A 25,632-nucleotide genomic window follows, 5' to 3' on the forward strand; every position below is an offset into this window, starting at 1 on the left:
TGCCAATTCCTTTAATATTCTTGGATGAAGATTATCTGGGCCCCCCATTTAGTCCCATTCAGCTGTACAAGTTTGGCTTCTATCTCGGATATGGTAATCTCTACCTCCATAGCCTCATTTCCATTTGTCATGCTACCATTACCCTAAGATCCTCATTAGCCTCATTAAAGACAAAGGCAAAGTACTTGTTTAGATATTGGGCCATGCCTAGATATTCTATGATTCTATGATTATCCTTAACTTCCATTCAGTCCTCAGTGTTTAACTGTCCCACTTCTTCTTTCTTTGTTTTCTTCTTATTTATATGGCTATAGAACCTTTTACTATTTGTTTTAATTCCCTTTGCAAGGTCCAACTCTACATGGCTTTTAGCCTTTCTCACTTTATCCCGACATGTTCTAACCTCAATAAGGTAGCTTTCCTTGCTGATCCCTCCCATCTTCCACACGCTGTATACTTTCTGCTTTGTCCTAATCACCTCTCTGAGATGCTTGCTTATCCAGCTTGGTCTACAAGTCCTGCCTATGAATTTTTTCCCCTTTCTTGGGATGCAGGCTTCTGACAGCTTCTGCAACTTTGACTTGCAGGAATCCCAGGCCTCCTCTGCCTTTAGATCCATAAGTTCTTCAGTCCAATCCACTTCCCTAACTAATGTCCTTCATTTTTTTAAAGTTAGCCCTTTTGAAATCAAAAACCCTACTCACAGATCTCTTTTTTGTTATCCTTCCCTTCAGGTTAAGGTGAATTAGCTCATGATCACTGGAACCAAGGGTGTCCCCTACAACCATTTCTTCTAGGAGGTTCTCACAACTTACCAAAACCAAATCTAAAATGACATCCCCAGTTGTTGGTTCAGCAACTACTTGATGAAGGAATTCATCAGCTATCACATCTATTAAAATCTGAGCCCTATTATTATTACTAGCACTTGTCCTCCAATCTATATCTGGGAAGTTAAATTCTCCCATGAGCTCACAGTTCCCATGAGTATTTTCTTCATTAAAAACATTAAAGAGGGCAACAGTGGAAGAAAACATGAGTTTTTCATTGTGTCCCCCACCGCTTGGGTCACCACCACTGCTGTCTCTGTGTCTGCCTTTGCCTTCTCACCTCAGTCCTTCTCCTCCAGCAGAACTCCCCCTCAACCTCCCCTGTCTCCAGCTCTGGTGGCTGGCTCCTCTGCCGCTGCAGCCACCTACACTCCTTCCGGCCAGATGAGGGATTTCAAAACGTTCTGAAGAGTGCGCAGAAATGGGTAGAGGAGCTTCACACTGAAGCTATTTCCCCACCCATTCAAGAATACAAGAGTCACCAAAGAAGACGACATTTTGTATATGAGGCACGGGCTAATCTCATAAGAGACCCCAAACAACAATTCAAAGCTGAATTCTTTAACCGGGTGCTAGACTGTGCGATACAATCAGTTGCAGAATGTTTCATGCAGCTCAAGGATCACAGCAGCATATGTGGGATGTTGTAGGATGTTCCCAAACTCCTCACTGTACCTGAAGAAGACCTAAACCAGCAATGCAGGGCACTAGAGACCCTGTTGACACATGATGACATGTGCGATATTGATGCAAGTGATATAGGTGATGAACTGAAAGCCCTTTTCAGATACATTCAACAGGATCAACTCCAAAGGCTGTTCTGGAATATGCGTGCACAAATAAGATGACCACCATCTTTCCAAATTATTTTGTTGCTCTGTGCATACTTCTAACACTTCCTGTAACAGCTGCCAGTGGAGAACACAGCTTCTCCAAGCTGAAATTAGTAAAAACACATCTATGCTCCACAATGACCTAGGAGAGGCTAGTCGGCCTTGCAACCATCTCAATAGAGTATGAGTTGGCCCAGACTGTGGACCTTCAGGAAGCAGAAGCAGTTCAAATCTCTGCAACCAAGAAGGCACGGAAGCACCACTTTGATTATTCAAACATCAAAATGCCAGTGTTAACTTTCAAATGCCTGAACAGCAAATGTAACTTTTCTTGTCTGCATAATAAAGTGTACTGACAATTTTTGAACAAGGCATTTAAAGTTGTTAGTTCTCCTTTATTGGGGTAGGTAGCAGAGCAGTACCATGGGCGGAGTAGAACAGAAAGAAGGCAGAATTGAGACCTTTCAAAGTTTTGTCCCAAGCAAGGGGGCATGGGGGTGTCATTTGAGCTCCCCGCCTGATAGGGTGACCAGACAGCAAATGTGAAAAATCAGGAGAGGGGGTGGGGGGTAATAGGAACCCATATAAGAAAAAGACCCAAAAGTCGGCACTGGCCCTATAAAGTTGGGACATCTGGTCACCCTAATGCCTGAGGTGCCAAAATGTTGTGGGCCGGCCCTGCCGGCAGGTGCAGTGTATTGAATAAAACAAACACATACAAAACAGGATGTGATTGAAGAGAATTAGTCATTAAATTACTTATTTCTCTTCTGTTTATCTTGATGGAGTTATTAAATCAGGAATCACAGACTCTGTGAGCCCCAAAGCTGTGGGAGAAAGGTGGCATAAATCCCGAGTTGGAATTAGACTTTCAACAAACCAGAGAGCCGGAGGAGACAGACCTTCCCCAAGACAATGTCCTCTTATCGCCCTTTGTTCTGTAGTGGCAGTGAACATGGTTAGAAGAGATTGGCACTGCCAGGTGTGAATGGGGCTTGTGAGAGTGAAGTATTTTCATTGTATTCTGCAGATAATATTGCTCAGATTCAAAAGGAGATGCCGAGTTAACTTGAGCTACACCTTATGCATTGCCCTAACTCGACTCCTGTCCACACAGAAAAACCCTTAAGATGTGCTGCTAATAACTCAAGTGAGCTGGCCCCTCGGGGCACAGGCTAAAGCTTAAGTTAGCACAACTCACCAGCTGACATGATCTTTCTGTAGTATGGATGCAAGCTAGCTGCACTTGAGTGCTTCTAATTCTCCAATGCCTTCCCACTCTTCCCCCTGTGTCCCAAGAAAGGACAGACAAGTTCTCCCACCATCCACTGGGGAAGAATCCATACAGTGGCTCAGCTCACTGCTGGGCAAAGAGCCTTGGGATGAGCTCCTAAAAGTCTGAGTGCCCCACCTGAGTGAGTGCAGTGCCAGTCTGGACACAGCAGGACCTTTGTTTATTCACAGTGCGGCTCTTCTCATGTGAGAGAGGCTGATTCAAGCCCAGTAATTGAGTGTAGAAAACTCAAGTTAACTCTGCAGTGAAGACAAAGCCTCAGCTCTTTCGGCTGACAGGGATCTATTCTACCACAGTGGTTCTCAACTGGGGGGGGTCTGTGGCCCTGTGGGTGACGGGTGTCACAAGCAGGCTTGAGAGGATCTGCCCAAATAAACCAGAGAGCATGGCTGGCCTTAGACTCGGAGGCTTCTCTATCAAGCCTTAAAACCCACAGATTGTGTTAATCACTCCTATTGATGGACCTGGCGATTCCACAGGCTACTGCCCACTACCTCCAACTGTAACACAAACTTTAACTGTGACATCAGCAACATTAACATGAGCTTTCTAGAAACGTGAAGATACATGATCTATTCTTTTCGTGTGGGGGAAGTATGAATTCAGAGTTAAGGTTTTGTGTTGCAGTTCAAGCTAAAGGCATTTTTTGTGTGTACTGTATTTCTTTACAGTGTTGCCTCTCGGTCCAAGTGCTTAGCAGTATTTGGGGCCTCTCCAGGTTGTTTCCATTAAGAGGAGAAATTGATTATAAATGTCCCATATTTCTTGGTACAATCTTGTTTACTTAAGAAGAAGGTGCACACAGTTCTGTTTCCCTGAACACAGTAGAAATGCAAACTTGCTTGTAGCCAGTCCTGTGCCCTAACAAAGGGCTTTTTCTTGGCTTCCTCCACAGCCACATTACCAAGGCTTCTCTGGGTTTCTGCTGGCTTCCTTATTCCTTTCGATAGTTATCTGCAACATAAATCCATTCCCCAGCCCCTGCATTTTTGCAATCAGTCCTAGGGTTCTCCTCAGCCTGCTTGTCTCACCTACTACTCAGGCCTTGCCATGCTGGTCCATGCCTTGGGTGGTGGGTTCTGTTGTTTTTGCTCCCACTAAACCATGGGGTATTTAATTGCTCCCATATTTAGCCTAACTGAAAGGGTGCTTTGTCCACACCTGAACTTCAAAGGTGGCTATCAATGGACGGGATATATTTGACCTCCTTGTAGGAGGTGGAGAGAAGAAGAAACTGCAGTCGTAGGTGGGGAGGGAGAAAGAGCACAGATCCTAGCTCAGCTGCAAAGGCCTCCTTTGCCTTTCACAAAGATCATCAGTGACGGGGATCCCCAGTGACTGAACTAAGGATCTCTTGTACCATGGGCCAATCATCAGGGAGAGAACTCCTGACTAAGGATGCATGACATTAATGGGGGGGGGGCATTTACAGAGGTTATAGCTGCCCCCACCATTCCTTCTCTCCCATGTTCCTCCCAGATATTCCTGCTCCCCCAGTCCTTCCATAGCATAGGCCAGAAGGGCCTCTCCTTGCCCCCCCAGTAACCTCCCTTTGCAGCTGGGGAGGTGTCCCATCAGCACTGGCTCCTCAGAGCAGGACATCCCTGCCCGCAAGCCGCAGGAGAAGCTCTCGGAGAGCAGAACTGGCACCTGAGCTCTGGAAACCGCTTCAGGGACAAGTTTCCTCTCTCTCAATTTGACAAGGGGCAGGAAGAAGAGGCATAAATCCCTGGAGCTGTGTCGAGAGCTGGAGGAAAGGACTGTGTGTCCATGGCTGAAGGTGGGAGGGGAATGGATGGAGATGTGGTTCTCTGCTCTCTCACACGGAACGTGTCAGCCAGCACAGCTGAGCCATCGTGGGGTTCTGTTAATTTTCTGCTGTTAGATGCCTGCCCTAAATTACTGCCTCCCATCTGAATGAAGGCAAAGCAAGAGGGGCACTGTGCCCTCACCCTTGTCTGGACTTAGGGGATGTCTTCACCACCAAGCGTGGCAACGCTTTAACGTGGCTGTGTAGTCGCAGCACCAGCGCTGGGAAAGAGCTCTCCCAGTGCTGCAAAAATACCCACCCTGACCAGGGGAGTAGCTGCCAGTGCTGGGAGCATTTCCCCACCCCCGTGTCCCACCCAGCTACCAAGTGGCGGGAACTTTTACCAGCAGCGGAGGGTGGGGAACCCTGGTGGGCCAGCTTATATTCCATCTTAGTTCTGTTGAAGACTTGCCACTTTTAGGTCTGTAATCGAGTGACCAGAGAGATTGAAGTGTTCTCCAACCAGTTTTTGAATGTTATAATTCTTGACATCTGATTTGTGTCCATTTATTCTTTTACCTAGAGGCTGTCCAGTTTGGCCAATGTACATGGCAGAGGGGCATTGCTGGCACATGATGGCACATATCACATTGGTAGATGTGCAGATAAACGAGCCTCTGATAGTGTGGCTGATGTGATTAGGCCCTATGATGGTGTCCCCTGAATAGATATGTGGACACAGTTGGCAACGGGCTTTGTTGCAAGGATAGGTTCCCGGGTTAGTGGTTCTGTGGTGTGGTGTGTGGTTGCTGGTGAGTATTTGCCTCAGGTTGGGGGGCTGTCTGTAGGCAAGGACTGGCCTGTCTCCCAAGATTTGTGAGAGTGATAGGTCGTCCCTCAGGATAGGTTGTAGATCCTTGCTGATGCGTTGGAGAAGTTTTAGTTGGGGGCTGAAGATGATGGCTAGTGGCGGTCTGTTGTTTTCCTCATTGGGCCTGTCCTGTAGTAGGTGAATTCTGGGTACTCTTCTGTCTCTGTCAATTTGTTTCTTCGCTTCAGCAGATGGGTATTGTAGTTGTAAGAATGCTTGATAGAGATCTTGTAGGTTTTTGTCCCTGTCTGAGGGTTTGGAGCAAATACAGTTGTATCGTAGAGCTTGGCTGTAGACAATGGATCGTGTGGTATGGTCTGGGTGAAAGCTGGAGGCATGTAGGTAGGAGCGGTCAGTAGGTTTCCGGTATAGGGTGGTGTTTATGTGACCATCGCTTATTAGCACCGTAGTGTCCAGGAAGTGGATCTCTTGTGTGGACTGGTCCAGGCTGAGGTTGATGGTGGGATGGAAATTGTTGAAATCATGGTGGAATTCCTCAAGGGCTACTTTTCCATGGGTCCAGATGATGAAGATGTCATCAATATAGCGCAAGTAGAGTAGGGGCAATAGGGGACGAGAGCTGAGGAAACGTTGTTCTAAGTCAGCCATAAAAATGTTTGCATACTGAGGGGCCATGCGGGTACCCATAGCAGTGCCGCTGATCTGAAGGTATACATTGTCCCCAAATGTGAAATAGTTATGGGTGAGGACAAAGTCACAAAGTTCAGCCACCAGGTTGGCCGTGACATTATTGGGGATAATGTTCCTGACGGCTTGTAGTCCATCTTTGTGTGGAATGTTGGTGTAGAGGGCTTCTACATCCATGGTGGCCAGGATGGTGTTTTCAGCAAGATCACCGATGGATTGTAGTTTCCTCAGGAAGTCAGTGGTGTCTCGAAGATAGCTGGGAGTGCTGGTAGCGTAGGGCCTGAGGAGGGAGTCTACATAGCCAGACAATCCTGCTGTCAGGGTGCCAATGCCTCAGATGATGGGGCATCCAGGATTTCCAGGTTTATGGATCTTGGGTAGCAAATAGAATAGCCCTGGTCGGGGTTCCAGGGGTGTGTCTGTGCGGATTTGTTCTTGTGCTTTTTCAGGGAGTTTCTTGAGCAAATGGTGTAGTTTCTTTTGGTAACTCTCAGTGGGATCAGAGGGTAATGGCTCGTAGAAAGTGGTGTTAGAGAGCTGCCGGGCAGCCTCTTGTTCATATGCTGACCTATTCATGATGACAACAGCACCTCCTTTGTCAGCCTTTTTGATTATGCTGTCAGAGTTGTTTCTGAGGCTGTGGATGGCATTGTGTTCTGCACAGCTGAGGTTATGGGGCAAGTGATGCTGCTTTTCAACAATTTCAGCCCATGCACGTCAGCGGAAGCACTCTATGTAGAAGTCCAGTCTCTTGTTTCGACCTTCAGGAGGAGTCCACCTAGAATCCTTCTTTTTGTAGTGTTGGTAGGAAGGTCTCTGTGGATTAGTATGTTGTTCAGAGGTGTGTTGGAAATATTCCTTGAGTCGGAGACGTTGAAAATAGGATTCTAGGTCACCGCAGAACTGTATCATGTTCGTGGGGGTGGAGGGACAGAAGGAGAGACCCCGAGATAGGACAGATTCTTCTGCTGGGCTAAGAGTATAATTGGATAGATTAACAATATTGCTGGGTGGGTTAAGGGAACCATTGCTGTGGCCCCTTGTGGCATGTTGTAGTTTAGATTGTTTAGTGTCTTTTTTCTTTTGTAGAGAAGCAAAGTGTGTGTTGTAAATGGCTTGTCTAGTTTTTGTAAATTCCAGCCACGAGGAAGTTTGTGTGGAGGGTTGTTTTTTTATGCGAGTATCCAGTTCTGAGAGCTCATTCTTAATCTTTCCCTGTTTGCTGTAGAGGATGTTGATCAGGTGGTTCCGCAGTTTCTTTGAGAGCGTGTGGCACAAGCTGTCAGCATAGTCTGTGTGGTATGTAGATTGTAATGGATTTTTTACCTTCAGTCCTTTTGGTACGATGTCCATCTGTCTGCATTTGGAAAGGAAGATGATGCCTGTCTGTATCTGTACGAGTTTTTTCATGAATTTCCGATCTTCCAGTTTTGGACAGTTAAGATAGCGACCTTCATGTCTGTGATTGCGTGACCACAGAGATTGAAGTGTTCTCCGACTGGTTTATGAATGTTATAATTCTTGACATCTGATTTGTGTCCATTTATTCTTTTACGTAGAGACTGTCCAGTTTGACCAATGGACATGGCAGAGGGGCATTGCTGGCACATGATGGCATATATCATATTGGTGGATGTGCAGGTGAACGAGCCTCTGATAGTGTGGCTGATGTGATTAGGCCCTTTGATGGTGTTCCCTGAATAGATATGTGATAGATTGTGTGACCAGAGATCAGATATCACCATCGGCCCTTTACATGCTCCTCCTCCCACTGTCCTCTCCCTGCTTTGCCCCTTCACCCCCACAAGTCCTGCTGCTCCTCCATATCAACCCCCACCCCCAAACACACAGCAGGACATATCCCACTCCCAGCGCTGTGCGGAGAACCAGCTCCTGTTTGGAGCCCTGCACTTATTAACAGTATGGCCGGCAGACTCCTTCCTTCCCCCACTGCCTCTGGCTGGGCCAGCACCCTGGGAAAGCCCAAGACCCTCCAACCCGGGCCACTGGCCAGGAGGAGCCGAGCCCTGCGTGTGTCAAAGCCCTGGGCAATGCATGCATGGGGAAGCCGCTAAGCTCTGGACTGGGGTGGGAAACAATTTCCAGCCTGTTCCCAACCTGACCCTGCAGGCTTCACAGCAGCCCCCGGACAGGGGTTTAGTGCCCTCTTTGCCCTGCGGTCCAGCCCCCAAGGAGCGTGGGGCTGCTCTGTCCCCTAGGCACCCTCCCCTGCTGAGCTACCTCTCTGGCCGGGTTCTCTGAAGCCTCTGCAATCAGGTTACCTGGGCCCTGGTGCACAGTGCATTCTTAAGGCTTAACCCCTTCCTTCCCACGCTGTAGCCGGGGGGGACAGAAGGCATCTAGGTTATGTTGGTGGCCAGCAGAAGCATGGAGGTCTTAGCTAATTTATGATACTGTGTGGGCAGTAAGGGACAAGCTGCTTCCAGCCACGGTGGGGGGAACAAGATGAGATGAGCTCTGCAAAGACAAGGGCCAGGTCATCACTTCCCCTCTACTCCTCCTCTGTGGCTGGAAGCAGCTCCTAGCCCTTCCCTCCTGCACAGTGCCAAAAGGCTGCTGGTGGCCACATGCCATATTTTGGTATAAGCCCTTGCAGAAATGGGGGGAGGCATGTGAGCCTGCGTGCCCCCATCCATGTGTTGCCTTGGTAAGATGTGGCACCAGGTACCAGGAGCGGCAGGTCTGACCCGGGGGCCCAGCAAGGCATGGAGGGCAAAGAGCACCAGGCAGGGAAAGGGCCAAGTCTGTCAGTCACACACACATACACCCATGTGAGAGAGGTGTATGGGCATGTGTGTGTGTCACCTCACCCTGCAGGTGTGGGAAGGTGTGTGTGGGGGTGTCACACACCCCTAAATGTGAACCCTAAAGCCTTAAAGATAAGAAGGTATATAAAAAGAATCCAACTAGGCAGTATTTCTTTTTAATGGAGGCTCAGTCAACTTGATGCTAATTTGAATGTTTGTACTGCATAGTTCTGATTGATTGCCAGTGAACTCACGAGTAATTTTACGAGGTGTTCATATCCAGCATAGGGAAATATGGTCACCCTAATTATAAAACACACGACCATGTTGGGCTCTCTGCCCTATTTTCTGACAGTCTGCCCTGAGATTGGCACTCACAGTTGTGAGCCACTCCAGACAGCATGAAATTAGGAGAACCTGGTATAGGGGGAAGGGGGCACATAGCACCCCTAGCATGGAGGGAAGTTGGGAATGGGGGGCAGACAGAGCTGGCCTGAGAGTGAAGGGGGGCCCTGGTTTAGAGGGAGGGAGTAATGGGGGGCACACAGAGCTCCTGGTGGGGGGAAGATTAGGGAACTCCGGTATGGAGGGAGTGAAGAAGAATGCGTGGGGGGGTAGGGGAATGGGAGCACATTCAGAACCCCTGCTATTGGGGGAGGAATGGGGGGAGTGAGGAATGGGGTACACAAAGCCCCTGGTATGGGGGGAATGGGAGTCACACAGAGCTGCTGTCATTGGAGGGGAAAACGGGGGGGGGGTAGTATGGGAGGAGGAGGGACTTTGGGGGGCACACAGAGCCCCTGAAATAGAGGGGCATGGGAGCGTGGCATGCAGGAAGCTTGTGCGAGGGATGTGAGGGAATGGAGGGATGTGAGGATCCTCTGGGGTGTGAAATAAGTTCACCCAACAGTAGCAACCTAGTGTGTGACCCCCTTCGACACATACACTAAACCCAGAACATAAAGTTTGCAACATCAGCCTTATCCACAGGCCTGTGTCGGGGTACTGATATGGCAGGATGTACGAGGCTGCACAGGGTGACTGTTGAAAAAATAAATGAGAAAAGTGAATGAGGTGATGGGGCTGGCTGCCTAGACAGGGAAAGGTACTTGGACAGAGCAATGCTGGGGAAGGTCAGGGGGAGCTAGGGTAGCTCTGGCCTGACCAACTCCCAGGCTGAGGGCCTGATACAGGGCCTGGAGGAGGTATTAGAGCTGCGGAGGGGCAGCCGGGGAGGAAGAGGCAGCAGGTCCACCCCCCTTGCTGATGATGAGTGGCCAGTTCAGACTGCAGTTTGCCCCTGAGGGAAGGGGCTAGGTGAAGAACGGCAGTGGGTCACTGAGGCGAGTGGTGGGATTAGGGGTAGCCAGTGCCCTGGAGGGGCAGCACCCAGAGAGTGGGGCACCGCCAGAGGGCGGTACCCCAGGAAAGTGCACCATGGTCTGGGAGGGATGCAGGGCCTAATGTGGTGGAGCTTGGAAAAGGGCAGGTAATTATGGGCAAGACACCACCTGCAGAGGGTGCTCCTGAGTGGCGAGAGCTAATTCCCTAGGTTGGCCAGCCTCGTATCTACCTCACAGTCTGTGTGAGAATCTAAAGAGATCCCATCCCCCAACGAAGTGTCTGTATTATGCAGTGGACGCTTATAGTAAGTCAGACATTTCAAGAAGTATTTTGGGGAGAGCCGCTGGCTGGTGTCCCTCTGGGTTTACAGGAAATTGGCAGAAGAGAAGAAGTCACATCCCTAAAGAGCGCACATCATCCCCCTCTCCTGTGACCCTTGGCACCATCACAGGCTCTATTTGTATCCAGTGGTGAACCAAGATGAAACTGAAAGGGTTTAAGCTCAGGTTCAGACTGTCCTTCATCAGAGAGTGTCACTGGCAGGGCAAGAGCAGCTGTTTCGGGACACTGATATCTTTCTGCTCTCCCCCTGCTCCCAGGGACGTGCTCCCAGCCAGGATGCTGGTATGGCAGGGCCAGGTCACTACTGAGCTGTGACTAAGTCTACAGAATTAACAGTTTTCAGAGTAACAGCCGTGTTAGTCTGTACTCGCAAAAAGAAAAGGAGTACTTGTGGCACCTTAGCGACTAACCAATTTATTTGAGCATGAGCTTTCGTGAGCTACAGCTCACTTCATCGGATGCATACCGTGGAAACTGCAGCAGACTTTATATATACACAGAGAATATGAAACAATACCTCCTCCCACCCCACTGTCCTCCTGGTAATAGCTTATCTAAAGTGATCATCAGGTGGGCCATTTCCCACACAAATCCAGGTTTTCTCACCCTCCACCCCCCCACACAAATTCACTCTCCTGCTGGTGATAGCCCATCCAAAGTGACAACTCTTTACACAATGTGCATGATAAACAAGTTGGGCTATTTCCTGCACAAATCCAGGTTTTCTCACATCCCCCCCACCCCCATACACACACACAAACTCACTCTCCTGCTGGTAATTAACAGTGATGATCAGATTGTGTCTGGCAAAACTGAACTGAGTTTATCAGAGTGGGTTCAGTCCAGACCTAGGCCAATCACATCACTCCCTTTCCCCTCAGGCACAGCCCTGGATCAGTTATTAGCAATCAGGTTAGAGTTCCACTCTTGGGGAGGTGACTCATTTATTAGCCTAGTCAGTCACTAGGGTTGCCAATTTTAGTTAGATGTATTCCTGGAGGTAAACTCCTCATGTTACATATCTTGAATCCAAGATTAATCTTTAATTCCTGGAGACTCCAGGGCAATCCTGGAGGGTTGGCAACCCCAGAGGGTTGGCAACCCTACAGTCAATCTGTAATTATATGCTACTGACACACCTAAGAGATGTGGGGAGTGTTTGTTCCCCACATTTCTAGTCACATGCCATCATGCCATGCAGTAGAGAGTCCTCCTTAACTTGGGGTCTTGAAACAAATGACCTGTTCTTTTATCACTGAGATTAATAACAAAGGGGAAGAAGTTTCAGTCATGTGTGTTGCAGTCGTACCTAGTGACCAACCGAGATCGGGGCCCCATTGTACTGGAAACTATACAAACAGAGGATGGCAGACAGTGCTAGTCTGAGGAACAATTCTAAATAGACCAGACAAAGACAGGGTAGGGGGAAGCGATATAACTCTCAGACAGAACCATCAATGGGATGGCAGCAGACCCCATGTTAGTGCCAGTGGGATGTGTGTTTTTTGGCAGTGGTGGTGCTGGGTTTAATTAGGAAGGGAGAAACTAAACAGAAAGACAAGAGAAGGGAGGATGCAGTGAGGAGGAAGGTCTGAGGGGCAGCAGTTTTGTGATATTACAGTCATTTTCTTTTTATCTCCATTATTATTTGAATCAGGTTCCGCACAGCCCGAGTGCCTCCCTCCCACATTCCCGGCTGCAGTGTACAGCCCAGTGAGCCTTAGCCCTGCTCTGGGGAGTGGGGTACACGAGTAGGACTTAGATTTGCTCTCTAGCTAACACCTATGCTATATATTTTTATTGGAGGTCGTTGGGCTTCTTCACAAGCAATATTATCACAAGCAGTAAGGTATAAACCCTTATAACTGTTACAAAAGCTTCCTCTCCAGTCACCCACAAGGGAGAAAGCTTGGAAGCAAGTGCTGTGTTGGAGTTAAAATTTTGATCCCACCAGATCTTTTATACAAATATCCATCGTCAGAGAGTTACATATTAAATATAGACATTGCAGCTGTCACTTCTCTGTCTGCTGGGCTATGGGAGCCAAGAAACCCTTGGCAAACTTCCAGCCATGTTAGACAGAAGAGAGCAGGACCAGCCGGTCAGATATAAACATTTATAAACAGCCTCAGAGTAACTGAGGATTAAGGTTCGTGTTGATGTGATTAGATCAGCCACTGACCTCGCTACTGTTGATCATGACATGCTGTGAACTCACCTGTGTATGTTATTAGTAGGTTTTCACACACTGTGGACCAAAGCAGGGGTGGTCAGGGCTGCTCGTGGGTGGCTCCATCCCTACCTTTGCTGAGAGAAAAGGAGTACTTGTGGCACCTTAGAGACTAACCAATTTATTTGAGCATAAGCTTTTGTGAGCTACAGCTCACTTCATCGGATGTGTACAGTGGAAAATACAGTGAGGATGTTTTTATACACACAGACCATGAGAAAATGGGTGTTTATCACTTCAAAAGGTTTTCTCTCCCCCCACCCCACTCTCCTGCTGGTAATAGCTTATCTAAAGTGATCACTCTCCTTACAATGTGTATGATAATCAAGGTGGGGCATTTCCAGCACAAATCCAGGGTTTAACAAGAACATCTGAGGAATGGGGGGCGGGGGGGGGGGGGGAGGAGGAAGGAATAAACAAGGGGAAATAGGTTACTTTTTATGATGACTCAACCACTCCCAGTCTCTATTCAAGCCTAAGTTAATTGTATCCAATTTGCAAATTAATTCCAATTCAGCAGTCTCTCGTTGGAGTCTATTTCTGAAGTTTTTCTGTTGTAATATCGCAACTTTCATGTCTGTAATCGCGTGACCAGAGAGATTGAAGTGTTCTCCGACTGGTTTATGAATGTTATAATTCTTGACATCTGATTTGTGTCCATTTATTCTTTTACGTAGAGACTGTCCAGTTTGACCAATGTACAGGACAAAGGGCCATTGCTGGCACATGATGGCATATATCACATTGGTAGATGTGCAGGTGAACGAGCCTCTGATAGTGTGGCTGATGTTATTAGGCCCTGTGATGGTGTCCCCTGAATAGATAGGTGGACACTGTTGGCAACGGGCTTTGTTGCAAGGATAGGTTCCCGGGTTAGTGGTTCTGTGGTGTGGTATGTGGTTGCTGGTGAGCATTCGCTTCAGGTTGGGAGGCTGTCTGTAGGCAAGGACTGACCTGTGTCCCAAGATTTGTGAGAGTGATGGGTCGTCCCTCAGGATAGGTTGTAGATCCTTGATGATGCGTTGGAGAGGTTTTAGTAGGGGCTGAAGGTGATGGCTAGTTCAGCAGGTGGGTATTGTAGTTGTAAGAATGCTTGATAGTGAAGAAACAGATTGACAAGCCAGAAGAGTACCCAGAAGTCACCTACTACAGGACAGGCCTAACAAAGAAAATAACAGAACGCCACTAGCCATCACCTTCAGCCCCCAACTAAAACCTCTCCAACGCATTATCAAGGATCTACAACCTATCCTGAAGGAGCTCACAAAAGCTTATGCTCAAATTAATTGGTTAGTCTCTAAGGTGCCACAAGTACTCCTTTTCTTTTTGCAAATATAGACTAACACGGCTGCTACTCTGAAACATGCCTTAGAGTGATTTAGCTTAACAAAGAGAAGGTGAAGGGGTGACTTGATTACAGTCTATAAGTATCTAAATGGGGAACAAATATTTTCTCTAGCAGAGATGGTATAACTCGCTCCAATGGATGGAAGTTGAAGCTACACAAATTCAGACTGGGAATAAGTTGTACATTTTTGACAGTGAGGGTAATTAGCCACTGGAACAATTTACCAAGGGTCATGGTGGATTCTCTATCACTGATCATTTTTAATTCAAGTTTGGCCATTAAAAAAAAAATCTGCTCTATGAATTATGGGGCAGTTCTCTGGCCTGTGTTATACAGAAGGTCAGACTAGACTAGACAATCACAATTGTCCCTTCTGGCCTTGGAATCAATGAATAAGCCCATCAGGAACTGATTAAATACTTAGGTTCCTGGGCAGGGTAAAGGGATGTACAGTAGGGAGAGGGCTGATGGGAGTTGTTGTGCCCTCATTAGCAAAGCCATCATACTTGTAAAGTATCCTTTTCCCATGTCTATCTTTCACAGTTCTGTTAAAGTTCTCCACATCTCCTTGCTGATGAAGAATGTAAGCCATACTTACAGGATGGGGGACTCTATCCTGGGAAGGGTACCAATATCCCACCTTCATTAAATAAGTCATTATTGACTAGAGCCTAAGCTACTTACACAGTTTTACTTAGGGTACGTTTACACTTCAAGCTGGGGGTCTGATTCCCAGCTCAGGTAGAGATACACACACTAGCTCTGATCCAGGTTGGGCACTAAAAATAACATTGCTGCAGCAGTGTGAGTGGCAGGAGGGACTAGCTGCCAGAGGATGTGGCTAGCATCGTGGATGGGTGTTTACACCTAGCCACTTGTGCCCCTACGACTACACTCTGGTTTTAGTGCACTAGAATGGGTTAGTGTCCTCGAGCTTGGAATCCTGAAAATGTAGCCAAGCCCCCACTAAAACTTACTGAGGCAACTGCCATTTGAAATCCTGAGTAAGGAGTTCAGGGTTTGAGCCATGTGTCTTTATTCTGTGCTCTGTCAGCATCTAGAGATCCCAACAAAGTGCCTGCTCTGCTTGATATACAGCAAGATCTCAGGCTGTCAGAAATGTAAATCAATTTAAATTTAGTAAATGAGTCAGGAACAGGATATGGAGAGGAAGGTATTTTGGGCAGAGTGGACAAACAGCTTTTCCCAGGGTTTATGGGAAATCACTGCAAGAGAATCATAGAATATCAGAGTTGAAAGGAACCTCTGGAGGTCATCTAGTCCAACCCCCTGCCCAGAGCAGGACCAATCCCCAATTAAATCATCCCAGCCAGGGCTTTGTCAAGCCTGACCTTAAAAACTTCTAAGGAAGGAGATTCCACCACCTCCAAAAAGAACGCATTCCAGTGTTTCACCACCCTCCGAGTGAAAAAAGTTTTTCCTAATATCCAACCTAAACCTCCCCCACTGCAACTTGAGACCATTACTGCTTGTCCTGTCATCTGCTATCACTGAGAATAGTCTAGATCCATCCTCCTTGGATCCACCTTTCAGGTAGTTGAAAGCAGCTATCAAATCCCCCCTCATTCTTCTCTTCTGTAGACTAAACAATCCCAGATCCCTCAGCCTCTCCTCATAACTCATGTGTTCCAGACCCCTAATCATTTTTGTTGCCCTTCGCTGGACTCTCCAATTTTTCCACATCCTTCTTGTAGTGTGGGGCCCAAAACTGGACACAGTACTCCCGATGAGGCCTCACCAATGTCGAACAGAGGGGAACAATCACGTCCCTCGATCTGCTCGCTATGCCCCTACTTATACATCCCAAAATGCCATTGGCCTTCTTGGCAACAAGGGCACACTGTTGACTCATATCCAGCTTCTCGTACACTGTAACCCCTTGGCCCTTTTCCGTAGAACTGCTGCCTAGCCATTCGGTCCCTAGTCTGCAGTGGTGCATTGGATTCAGTCAGAAGGATGGGGGTCGATGCCAGCAGGAGGGGACGGCTCTTTCACTGGATGAGAATGTGGGAGGCTTGCAACCCATGAAACGAAAAGCTAAAAATAATGAGGTGTTTTATGAAAGGGGCCCCCGCTGTTACCCCAGCATTATGACTGAGACTGGGGTATGAATGAAGCCCAGTTTGTCCTCCCTTACAGGGGGGATCCCAAGCGTGTGACAAATGCTCCAGACCTCTCCCCTGGAGCCCCACAGAGGGGGAGCTGCAGTGACTGGGGCCTCTTGTACCCAGCTCTTGCCCCACCCTGCGCAGCACCAGAGCCTCCCGCTTCCCCTGCCGGCTCTGGGGCTGGGCCCAGACCCCTCCCTGACCCTGCAGCCCGGGCTCCCAGCACAGCCACAGCCCTGCCCAGGGGTCTGCAAGCCCTGAGGAGCCCTTTATAGCCCCCCCGGCACCCAGGCCAGCCCCTGATTGGCTGCTCCATTATCCTCTGTGCAAATTAGCTCCCACCCCCGAGGCTAATGAGGGCCCAGGTGGCTGTAAGGCGGGAGGGGAGCTTGGCATGTCCTGGGGTGACAGTTAAACCGACACAGCAGAGTCACCCTGTGGAGCTGGGGGTCACTAGGGAAGGGAGGGGGCAGTTCAGGGGGGCTGAGGTACAGGAGGGGCTGCAGGGGTCAGGAGATGGGTTCAGGGGAGCAGAGGGCGTTGGGGGTTCATACAGGGCTCATTAGGGGGACTGAGGAGGGGGCCAGGATGGGGGAGGGGCAGAGTCCAGGCATTGGGTAGATTTGGGGGGCAGAGTTGAGGGGATTGTTGAGGAGGGGGAAGTTCAGGGGCAGTTTACAGGGGTCAGTGTTGGGGAGGGGGAGAAGTTCAGGCTGATCCCCTCCCTCCCCAAGGCAGGGCTGTGGGGCACAAACTGGCTTTATTAGCAGGCAAAGACTTTCTCCTCCTCCCAGCCCCATGCGGTTTGGGGCTGGGGGCACAGAGGTTGGAGCAGGGGAGGGGTGTTATCAAGCCAAAGGGCGGGGGGTTGTTTGCTTCAGGGCAGGGAGCAGAATGGGGCGTGTGCCGTCCAAAGGGCAAGCGAAGGAGATGGAAGCAGGAGGCGGCAGGTGGCAGTTCAGGGGGCATGAGGGGCAGGAGGGGGAAAAGGCTTTTTGGGGGTCACTGAAGGGCAGGAGGTGCAGGGCGAGGCAGGGTGTCAGGAGGCAGATTCAGGGGAGCAGAGAGGATTTGGGGGGGTTAGTAGAAGACCCATGGGGAGATTTGTGGGGGGAGGGTGTGGGAAAGGTCAGATTACAGGAACTACTGCTGCTTCCCTCTGCCCCCCCCCCAATTAGCCCAGCTGGGCCCCTCTGCCCTGGGGTGGGGAACTCCCAGGGGCTGCTAGGGTGCCCAAATAGGAAGTTTGAAAAATCGGGACAGAGTGTGTGTGGGGTAATAGGCACCTATACAAGAAAAAGCCCTGAATATTGGGACATCTGGTCACCCAAGCCCCTGCAGCGTCCCTGCCCCAGGAGACCTGTTGCCCCATTGCCCCCAGGCCGAGCTGTGGGAAGGGAGACCTGAGCCACCCAAAGGAGGGAGGCCGGAGAACCTCAGTGCAGCAGCAGGAGGGGAGAAGGGCCCAGTGCTGGGAGCAGCGGAGAGACAGAGCCCATATGTGAGGTGTAAGAATTGGATGGGGAGAGGTGGGAATTAATGATCACCTGGAGAGTGGGAGGCCCTGAGTGGCAACACTAGGATTGGTCGCGTTCTGTGTGTTTATTATTGACTTGGAATAATGGTCTAAAAACTTGAGATAGGAAAACTTGCCCGGGACACCGAATTCTTTTGTTTGGGTGGATTGTGAGGAATTTCAAAAAGAGCTTGATAATGTCAGGCAACATTCAATGCGTCTGTGCAAGGTGCTGCCTTTCAAGAAGGCTGACTTAAGAAAATTCAGGGAGTTGGTAGGTAAGATCCCTGGGTAGCAAGTCTAAAGGGAAAAACAGTTCAAGAGTTGGCAGTTTTTCAGAGACATTATTACTTGCCTGTAGCAAGGCGAAGGCTCACCGGCATAGCGCCTCCTGCTGGTCATCTTGGAAGTCAGCTCTTCAGCACTGGGAGCCCCCTCTGCAGGCTGGTGTCTTGCCTGCCTTAGGGCCCCCATATCCCTCCTGGACCTCGGTGCCCCTTTACCTTGGGGTGCTGCCCCCTAGCTGTACCCCCACACTCTGGGTCTCCCCTCCCAGGGGAACCCCCAACCCTCTAAACCCACCTTGCCTCAGTGGCTACTGCAAGTCATCATCTAGCCGCTGCTCACTGGAGCAGACTGCAGTCTGTAATGGCCACTCATCATTGGCAAGGGGGTAAGATCTGCTGCCTTTGCCTATCCCCAGGCTGCCCCTCTGCCTCCCCAGTACCTTTCTTAGGCCTTAGCCTGGGGATTTACCAGGCTGCTGCTCCCCAGCTCCCTTTGCCCTTTCCCAGCACTGCTCCACTTCAGGTACATTGCTCCCAGGCAGCTAGCCCTTCTCCCTCCAGGGCTAGAGTGATACTCCTCTCACTTCTGGCCCCAAGCCCTCTTATAAGGGCCAGCTGGACCCTGACTGAGCTGGCCACAGCTGTGGCTGCTTCCCGAATCAGCCTAGCCCAGCCACAGCCCTCTCTAGGGATGCTTTTAACCCCTGTTTTACTGGAGTGGGGCAGTTGCCCCACTACAAGGCCTAAAAGCAAACTATTCCACTGCATAGGAAAGATAGGAAGTATAGCCAGAGACCATGCTGGCTTAACCAGGAGATCCTCAATGATCTAAAAATCAAAAAATTGTTGTACGTAAAGTGGAAACTAGGTCAAATTACGACAAAGGATGAACATAAATAACACAAGTATGTAGGGACAAAACGAGAAAGGCCAAGGAACAAAACAGATCATAGCTAGAGACATAAAGGGTGACAAGAAAACATTCTACAAATACGTTAGAAGCAAGAGGAAGATCAAGGACAGGGTAGGCCCATTACTCAATGAAGAGGGAAAAAAACAATAACAGAAAATGTGGAAATGGCAGAGGTGCTTAATGACTTCTTTGTTTCAGTGTTGAAGAAGAGGGTTAGTGGTAATTGGACATCTAGCATACTGAATGCCAGTGAAAATGAGGTGGGATCTGAGGATAAAATAGGAAAAGAACAAGTAAAAAATTATTTAGACCAATTAGATGTCTTCAGGTCACCAGGGCCTGATGAAATGCATCCTAGAATACTCAAGAAGCTGACTGAGGAGACATCTGAGCCATTAGTGATTATCTTTGAAAAGTCATGGAAAATGGGAGAGATTCCAGAAGACTGGAAATGGGCATCTATAAAAAGGAAAATAAGGACAACCTGGGGAAATACAGACCAGTCAGCTTAACTTCTGTACCTGGAAAGATAATGGAGCAAATAATTAAGCTCTAAATTTGCAAACATCTGGAAGATAATCAGGTGATAAGTAATAGTCAGCATGGATTTGTCAAGAACAAATCGTGTCAAACCAACCTGATAGCTTTCTTTGACAGGGTAACAAGCCTTGTGGATGGGGAGAAGCTGTAGATGTGGTATATGTTGACGGTAGTAAGGCTTTTGATGCAGTCTCACATGACCTTCTCATAAACAAACTAGGGAAAGACAACTTAGATGGAGCTACTATAAGATGCGTGCAAAACTGGTGGAAAACCATTTCCAGAGAGTAGCTATCAATGGCTAACTTCCTGTCAGGGTGGTTAAGCACTGAAATAAATTGTCTGAGGGGTTCTGGAATCTCCATCAATGGAGATTTTTAAGAGTAGGTTAGACAAACACCTGTCAGGGATGATCTAGATGATGCTTAGTCATGCCATGAGTGCAGGGGACTGGATTAGATCAGTGGTTCTCAGCTGGGGGTCAGTGAGCCCTTTCAAGGGGGCCGCGGAGCCCCACGGCTGAAACCTGGAGCCCCAGTGCTGAAGCCTGCCCCCCCCCCTTCCCCCTAAGCCAGGAGCGGTGCGGGTCTGAAGCCAGTGGGCCCCCTGCTGTAGTTAGGAGCGGCGCGGGGCTGAAGCCCGTGGTGCCCACCCCATCCCCCCCAAGCCGGGAGTGGCGCAGCCAGAAGCTAGGTGGGGCTGAAGCCGGCAGGGTCCCCACATCCCCTCCTAGCTAGGAGCAACGCGGTGCTCGAGCCGGCAAGCCTACCCTCCCCCACAAGCCAGGAGCAGCAGGGAGGCTGAAGCCGGGAGTCCCAGTGCCTTGCCCCTGAAGCTGGGCATTGCACTGGAAGCCCCCCTGCCTGCATACAGCCCATAGCTACCCCCTGCCTGCACCCTGAGCTACCCCCTGCCCATACACAGTCCTTAGCTATCCCCTCCCTGCACCCTGAGCTACTCCCCTCATTTCACACAGCCCCTAACTAACCCCCTGCCTGCACCCTGAGCGGTTTTCAAACCTTTTGAACTGAGTCCCCACTTTGAGATATATTTTTGGTTGCATCGCCCCAGAGCACAGACAAGCTGGGTGCCCTCCTGAGTGAGTCAGGGGGTGGAGATGGCACATCCTCCCTGGACCCTGCTCTGTGGAGATGGGATGAACCATGCCAGGCATTCCTCCCCCCGCCCCCCCCAAAAATAGAAGTAAAACTATGCCTATGCCCAAGTGTGTCCCCTTGGCCTGGAGCCCACGCTTCCCCCCTGCCGGGCCCTATTGTTTTTATAGGATGTTGAATGGGGTCTCAGCAAGAAAAAGGTTGAGAACCCCTGGATTTGATGATCTCTCAAGGTCCCTTCCAGTCCTATGATTCTATGTGGAAAGGAACAACTGAAACCGGGTGACATGGGCAAATCCACTGAGCAGCTGGGCTGACAGATAGAGTACGGCAACTGCGTGGCATGTGGCAATGAAGAGAAGAGATTCCTCCGTGGGACAGTAGACGGAGCCACTGCCCAATCCAGCTACACTCACAGCCCCAATGTCGAGAAGAGACTCAGAGAGGGAGTGTCATGGTTTGGGGTCACTGCAGAGAGTTTGGGCCATCAGTGTTGTTACTGGGGATTTCTAACCCTACATATTTCAGTCTGTTTGTGTGTGTGTGTGTGTATAGTTATCTAATTTCCCTTGTAACTGTGGAAACTCCAGTCTTTGGGTTGGGGTTTAACTGCTTCACCTGAGGGTTGCTCTGTTGACTCCAGAGCTGGCCCTGCCTATCCCACCACAGCGGTTACTAACTTGTGCCCCATTGGGTCTCCACCCCATCCCCCCCAGTGAGAGCTCAGGGCTCCGTGAAATTTTCTCACTGTTTAAGTGAGAAAACAAAGCCCGTTTTTCATGAGGTCAGTCATTCTTATCAGCATCAGGCCTCTCAGAAGGGCTAATTTAAATGTTAAGGGTTCCTGCATCACTTGGGATCTTGGGTTTGTTCTTTGGAAGTATCACATCTCCTGAAATGTTTGCTGACCTCACCCACTATCCTTCCTCTCAGGGCTAAATAAAACAAAAAGTTCCAAGGCAACATTTCAAAATAAATAAGCCAGCACAAAAAAGTCCGTTCCCAAGTTTATTTTGTTTAACTGTAAATGGTTTTCTGTTGCTTCTTATGCGTGATTACATTAAAACAAGAATACTAATTTCTTAATGCACAATAGGGAGAGTAAATGACAGTCATGCTCTAAATATAGCAGTTTAATTGTCTTCAACGGATTCTAATTGTCTTCAACTAAGCTATTGCTGGAAATGGCCAGGTCCTGCTGCAGCTCTTTGCAAAAGCTGTCTAAAAAGGCAGAAACTGTGTTATTGTTTTTATTTATGGAGTTTTTCAGAATTCCCTTGATTTTATTTATTATTCTGGATAGAATCCCTTTCTCCAAATCTCTCAAACTTGCCTTCCCTTCATAGTGGTCTATCAGACATCTCTGTATCCAGGATTTGACAAACTCTTCATAGTTACTTATCTATTTCACATAGTTGTCAAAGTTCATCTCTTCCAGCAGCTTCTTTAGCAAAAAGAACTGAAAGAAGCTTTGGCTGGCGTATTCAAGGGCCTGTTCACTGCTGAGAAAATTGTCAACTATTTCTTGTCCGAGCCTTTTGTTGACATAACCCACCAGGGCAGGTTTGAGACACTGATCGCAGAAATTCCTCACCCTTGTTTGGCTTTCCTTCTTTTCCAAATAGAGATCAGTAAATATGGAGAAATAATGAGGTTTCAGCTTCTCCAGATGTTGCTGAGGATCATTTTCTTTGATAAAATCTTCATGCATCTTCTGAAATGCCAAGCTGCTTCCCCCAAAACGTGACGCTTCAGGTCAACTTCAAACAAAGGAGAAGTGTGAAGTTGCTCAATCTCCTCCTCTTTTAACCTCTCATTAACCATATGCAGCAGTTCTCCACAATAGGTTTCATCATAGTCTGTTTTGGATTTAACTTTTTCTTCAATGTATTTCTTGCATTCAGTCATTAAAGATAGAGCAAACTCTTCAGTTTTACAGTAACATTCCTGTGAGAAGTATTCTGCAACTGCTCTGGTCCATTTTAAGTTTAAGTACTCCTTCTTCATTGTGAAAGACTTCATTCTATAATCCAGCAGGCTTTTTGCATGTTGTAGTATCTGTCTGACAGCACCCGCTCTGTGCTTCAGATCCTTTCTCAGCTGGAGATCCATATCTTGAACAACTTGACGTTTCTGTAAAGTACAGAGCGTTAACTCTGACAGGGTTTCTCGCCACATCGTTTCAAATTCTTTTTTCAGTTTCTCATGGTCTAATTTATCTTCTCTGTTTCGGTATTCAGCCAAGAGTCTGTCAACTTCCCCTTCAATTTTCTGCTTGTACTCAGACTGGGTATTGTCTATCTTGTGCTGTCCTCTTCGTATTCGAATTGCTTCCTTACAGTTACTGGTTGAAGAATTTTCAAGTTCTCTTTTGAGGCTATTTGTGCTCCTTTTGAAATCTTCTCTGTACTTTTCTATCAGGTTCAAATTTGGAGCTTCACTTTTAAAATACTGTTCTCAGTTATTCAAGAGCTTCTGTTCTCCCTGCTCTAGCTTCCCTTGTGCTTCCATTTTTAAGCTGTGAAAGAGATCACCCTCTAGTGTCTCTGGCAGCTGATTCTGGATAAAAGTTTCTTTTTCAGATATCCAGAGATACATCTCCTTGCGGAAACCCCATTCCCATTCAGAATACTTCATAGACAGCTGGTGATAGGCTTCAGCTACAAGGCTATTTCTAAAGCTAAAGATGAAGTTCTCATGTTTCACTGACTTCCAGAGGCTCTTCAACCATACAATAAAATCAGGAATATCCTTTCCAGCTCTTTTCCGTGAACGGTTCTCTATGAATTCAAACAGGTATTTCTTTAGCTCACACACACTCTCACTGTATCCAGTGTTTACGGGAGCCATGGGAGGGACTCCATGCCGCAAGTCAGGCATGTACCAATTGTGTTTTTCTGGGTCATACTCCATAATATCAGAAAATGCCATTTCCCTGCTTTGCTTTTCCATCCTTGCTGCAGCTTTGGTCATTTCATTCAGCTGCTCCAGGAGGTGTTTCCTGTCCCTCATGTTTTGATCATGAGCAGACACATCACTGACATTCTGGTGCACAAACTGGCAGTTTGGCTGTTGTCCTATTTCCTTCATTCTGAGAAATGCATGGACCACAATTTGCAGAACATCCTTCATTTCTGTGGCATTCTCCATGGTCATGTTAACGATGGTGATGTCACTCAGTCCAATCACCAGGGTGGCCAGCTCATTGTCATGTTGATAACTGTCTTCCAGTGCTGTTAGTTCAGGGGCCTTCAGACCTTCAGTGTCTATCACCAGGATGAAATCACAGCCAAGCAGCTCCTGAACAGCTTCTGTAACTTTAATGAGTGTCATGAACGCTCCTCGCGTACATCGATCGCTACATTGATCAACTGCAGGCAGAACATGGTGTTGAGAAGAGTGGATTTCCCAGTACTCTGCACTCCCAGCACTGTTATAACCACCATTCTGGATCTACCCCCTAGTCTGATATGGAGATGAGTTAGAACATCTACTACCCAGCTCATGGGGATGTTGGAGGCATCTCCATCGATCAGCTCCACAGGAAACCCTTCCAGCATCAGGTCAGCTGCTGTGCATGGGAGATGGGAGAATTGTCTTTGGCTTTCTTCCATTTTCCCTTCTTTAACCATTGAGCATTCAGCGTCATAGAACTGTCCCAACTCACGCATGAAATGCTCCACCCCCAAGGAACTATCAGATATTAATTTATCTAATTCCTCCAGCTGTTTTCGGTCCACTCCTGGAGTTTCACATTTCTCTTTATAGTCTGCCCACATTTCAGAAAGATTCCCCCTAGCAATATTATCCAGGCTAAATTTCATCCATTTCAGAAAGTAATGTTTCTCCACTGGATTCAACTGTACTATTCCATTGATAAACTTAGTCAAACCATTAGTACGGTCACACTGATTGTGCTGTCTACGTATCTCTAACCATTTCTGTTTCAGCGCAGATTTATAGTCTTCAATGGCCACGTCCCCTTGCCTTTTCATTTGGCACATCTCTTTTTCCAATTGAGCCAAGTTTTTCCATGGGTCTCCTTGCAGGCTCAGCATTCCGCTTTTGTATTTCGCCCCATCTCTTATTTCTGCAGTGATTTCTTCAGTATATTTCCTCGCACACTGACATGCCTGACACTCCTCATCCACCTGGATTCCTAGGTCACGTGCCGTCACAGCCATGGCTTCCAAACTCACTGTCTTCGGAGATGAATTCACTATGGTTCCTATGGTGGACTTCACCTTTTTCCACAAATCCTGCATTATTCATGGTACTATCTTTCACCAGTACTAGTGATTTGCTCAGTTTCAACACTGAGGACAGCTTATTAAGAAATCCCAGAGTTTCTTTGGGTTTCTTATTCTTGCAGTTGAGGATGAAGTAATATTTAGAGCTGGATTTTTTCAGAGATGATAACAGCTCGTATTCTCTCTCACCGATGCTCTCGGTAACTATGAACACTGCGGAGGAGACCGCTGTTAAAAAGCTAAACTGTAGCCAGTGGGACTCAATGTCTCCGTGCAGATTTGTAACTGCAATGGGTTCTGGGAAAAGATCAGAAATTTCCGTCCCCCCAGGGAAATACCAGGAAATCTCAACCAGCCCATCTGCGATTTTCTGAAGGAAGTTCCCAGACTCCATGTCCCAATGGATAAAGAAATCGTGGTGCTGCTGGGAGGGGCTGAGAACCTCATTGAGGAGTTGGGACTTGGAGAAGCTGCAGCTCCCCATCCACAGAAAAGAAATCATTGGCATTTCTGTGAGCACCAGGCTCTCCTCTCTGAACCCTCTGCTCTGTGCCAGGGAGTGCGGCCTCCACTTCCTCACAATGTCCCTGATGACCCACAGTAGTAGGGTGCCCTTGGGGGTGT

The 25,632-nt window shown here is 48.2% G+C and overlaps 1 pseudogene; it reads right to left on the reverse strand.

Moving 5' to 3' along the window:
* The window catches only part of LOC140912897 (up-regulator of cell proliferation pseudogene), an 82,662-nt pseudogene extending 64,357 nt beyond the window's left edge, over positions 1 to 18,305 (reverse strand).
* Between the last annotated feature and the right edge of the window lie 7,327 nt (positions 18,306 to 25,632).

Source organism: Lepidochelys kempii, chromosome 6, assembly GCF_965140285.1.
Source record: "Lepidochelys kempii isolate rLepKem1 chromosome 6, rLepKem1.hap1, whole genome shotgun sequence".
In the NCBI taxonomy this organism is placed as follows: domain Eukaryota; kingdom Metazoa; phylum Chordata; order Testudines; family Cheloniidae; genus Lepidochelys; species Lepidochelys kempii.